The 3,926-nt window shown below is 43.3% G+C and overlaps 1 pseudogene; it reads left to right on the forward strand.

Moving 5' to 3' along the window:
* The first annotated feature begins 205 nt into the window (after positions 1-205).
* On the forward strand, positions 206-1,977 carry LOC112408404 (high affinity cAMP-specific and IBMX-insensitive 3',5'-cyclic phosphodiesterase 8A pseudogene; annotated as a pseudogene).
* Positions 1,978-3,926: the final 1,949 nt, after the last annotated feature.

Below are 3,926 nucleotides of genomic sequence, written 5' to 3' on the forward strand. Positions count from 1 at the left end.
TTACTCACTGACTCAGCTGTAGAGGAAGAACTGACATATGTGAGTGGTGATGTGGGAGCCAGACTTGAAGACACCAAAATTTTGTGTCCCAGTGACTGGGATGTGGAATTAGGCACACATTATGGCTGCACGTGCTGAGTCCTGAAATCTGTTCTCAGTGTAACGAGTGACAATCAGGAGGAGCTAAGGTCCAGAGGAGGGAGAGATGGGGCGACTCACCCTGGCTTCTCTGTATGTCTCTCAACAACAAAATGTGAAGATGATACCTGTCATTGGACAGGGAGGAACAATTAGACACTATGTGTCCATTGTCAGAGTGTGCAATGGCAACAATAAGGCTGAGAAATAGCTGAATGTGTTCAGTCTGACACTCAAACAGATAATCAGTCAGGCAAACATAACGACGGGAGAAAAAACTCACTAGATGTCAGAACTGCTGCCTCTCGAACAAGAAAAGTTTCCAGCCAGAGACGACGCTCCTCCACGGTCTGGATACATTCCATGTAGATTGAGGCGCCCATCACCATGGCAACCGATATCATCAGTGCTGCCCAGGAAAGCAGTCCCATGCCTGTGACAGAAGCCTTAGATCATGTGCTGGAAATTCTAAGAACCACTGAATTATATTCACCAAAATTTGATGCTAAGGACAATGATCCTCATGCCATTGACCTTGTTAGGGACTTAATGTCTGATGTTTTGCGAAGACCATCCAGGAATGTGTATGTTCTTTCAACAAAAAACCTTCAACACGTTTCCAGCAGTATAATCACCTCCACCTCCCTTCACAACGTCCAATCACAGATAACTCGGGCCATGGAAAATGAGGAATTCTGGGACTTTGATATTTTTGAACTGGAGGCTGCCACTCATAAAAGGCCTTTGATTTATCTTGGTCTCAAAATATTTGCTCGCTTTGGAGTCTGTGAAGTCTTAAAATGCTCTGAGACAACGCTGAGATCATGGTTGCAAATTATCGAAGCCAATTATCATGCTTCTAACCCCTACCACAAATCTACACATTCTGCCGATGTGCTTCACGCCACTGCCTATTTTCTCTGCAAAGAGAGGATAAAGCAAACTTTAGATTCACTTGATGAGATCGCTGCCCTCATTGCAGCCACTGTCCATGACCTGGACCACCCCGGGAGAACCAACTCCTTCCTGTGCAATGCTGGGAGCGAGCTGGCCATTCTGTATAACGACACTGCTGTGCTCGAGAGCCACCTCGCGGCCTTGGCCTTCCAGCTGACCACTCGTGATGATAAATGCAACATCTTTAAAAACATGGAGAGGGATGACTACTGGACGCTGCACCAGAGTATTATCGACATGGTCTTAGCCACAGAAATGACAAAGCACTTTGAGCACATCAACAAATTAGTCAATAGCATCAGCAAGCCCTTGGCAGCATTAGAGGAAGATGGAGAAACTGGTAAAAATCAAGAAGCCATAATCACTATGCTCAGAACTCCAGACAACCGCAGTCTGATCAAACGAATGCTGATTAAGTGTGCTGATGCGTCCAATCCCTGCTGACCCCTGGGAAAGTGCAGTATCTCAGAATCTGGTGCACGTATCTCAGAAGAATGTTTTTCTCAGACTGATGAAGAGAAGCGACAGGACTTGCCTGTAGTGATGTCAGTTTTTGACAGAAATACCTGCAGCATCCCCAAATCCCAAATCTCTTTCATTGACTATTTCATCACAGACATGTTTGCTGCTTGGGACGCCTTTGTAGGCCTGTCTGAGTTAATGCAGCATCTTGACAACAATTTTAAATACTGGAAGGGACTGGATGAAATGAAGCTGCGGAGCCTCCACCCACCTCCTGAACAGTGGGAGACACTGCCTGGGGCCCTGATGCTGTGTCCCTCCAGTCACTTGGGATTCCTGAGGGCAGAGTTCCTTGGTCCTTTCGTCCCCCAGTCTGCAGAGCCTGTAAGAGCACACAGGGACGTCGGCAAACTTCTGTAGCCACCATCTGATGCCACTGCTATAAAGTGAGACTTAGTCCACTCAAGGTACCTGGGCCTGCTGCGGGGGTGCTTCAGAAAGTCACGTGAGAACCACAGTTTGCCTTCGCGTCCATTAAAACACGAGCTCGGGACTGCCCCCGCAAAGGACGGAGATGGATTTCCTGCCAGTGACAGAGAGTATCTCGTTAAAATTTCTCTCAGTTATGTTCAGCACTTAAGAACAGCTAATGGCAATCGGATCTTTTTTCACATCATAGAAGGTGCAATCACTCACTTTGGAACACTACTGAAAGTGACTTCTCTTTTAAAATTGAACAGAAAATGCAGACAAAGAAATTTTGAAGTTGATTATTAATATCAATTATTAAAATGTTTTATTTTATTAGAAGTTCAATATTTTCTATGAATTTAAAAATAATTCAAAGTCAAAGCCAACTTTAAATGCCAGGACCAAATTTACATGATTCATATTAATTAAATACGCATTACTTCATGTACAGATTTATTTTCATAATGCAAATTTCAAATATGAAATGACACAATTTTACTGCAAAAAAAAAAACACACTGGAGGCTATATAATCCCTGATGTGTGATAAGGAACCACACTTTATAACTACTTTTTGAAAGTGTTGAAATGTCTTTTGGGGCATCTTTTTATTCAATTGAGACTTAGGCCAGTCATCTTCATACATTCCCACTACACTCAGAGAGGATGGATTTGGCATCCAGGTTCACGTATCTGGAGAAACAAAGGAAGAGTTCATACCTGCTCTGTAATTATTGAAAATTTAAGTTGACCTCAAATGTACCATGCTGCTTAAAATAGCAGAAAAGATCCTCTTTAATAACTGGCTTGGCTCTGAGCTAACCCACTAAAGTATCAAATCACAAGAGTTATAATTGTGCCCAGTTATGGCTGACCCTAGAGTTCTGCTGGACCTTCACTAGGTTTCATAATGGCAAAATTCCTGAGTCTGTGCAGCCTATCTTCCACTTGGAGGGGAGAACAGAAACCCATGTACATTATCTGGTAGGTTCGCCAGTAATAAATGCTATGGAGATTAAGCAGTATATGGTGAGGTGAGATTGTGGGCAGAGAGAAGCAAGCCTTTCAACTTAAACGGCAGACAGGATAAGTCTTACTGGGAAGGTGGAATTTGAACAGTCTAGAGGGATTCAGATGAGTCAGACATCTGAGGGAAAAGCCTTCCAGATCATGGGAATAACCTCTGCAAGGCCCAGAGGAAGGATGCCAGTGTCCTCAGGGAAGAGTTAGTAAATAATGTGGCTGGAATAGAGTCAGCAAGTAGTAGGTATGGAAGGAGGAAAGGAGGACAGAGAAGATGTGTGTGGAGTTCCATGCACACCATTTACTGATTGAGTGATCACAAACAGTTAATTCAACCTTCAAGTGCTTCAGTGCTTTTCCTATGGCCTACTGACCTCTCAAGAGTTTTGGAAGGATAAAATAATGTAGGGAAGTGACTTATAAGCCATTGTTACTCTTCTTTACATAAGGATAGATGGATAGACAGGTAGATATAGATAGATAGATAGATACACAGATAGATACACAGATAGATACATAGATAGATAGATAGATTAACAGAGTTAGGGACTGAATTTCTGTGCCCACCCACCCACCAAATTCATATGTTGAAACCCTATCCCCTTATGTATGATGCAATTAGGAGGTGGGGCCTTTAGGAGGTAATTAGGTTTAGAAGAGGTCATGAGGATGAAGCTGCCATGATGCAATTAGCTCTTATAAGAAGAGGAAGACACACCAGAGTTTTCCCTCTCCACCATGTGAAGAGACAGCAAGAACGTGGCCCTCTACAAGCCAAAAAAGGAGGACTCACCAAGAACTAGATTTGCCTTGATCTTGGACTTCCCAGACTCTAGAACTGTGTGAAACGTCTGTTGTTTAAGCCACACAGTCTAT

Source organism: Neophocaena asiaeorientalis, unplaced genomic scaffold (genome assembly GCF_003031525.2).
Source record: "Neophocaena asiaeorientalis asiaeorientalis breed wild unplaced genomic scaffold, Neophocaena_asiaeorientalis_V1.1 scaffold585, whole genome shotgun sequence".
Classification (NCBI taxonomy): Eukaryota; Metazoa; Chordata; class Mammalia; order Artiodactyla; family Phocoenidae; genus Neophocaena; species Neophocaena asiaeorientalis.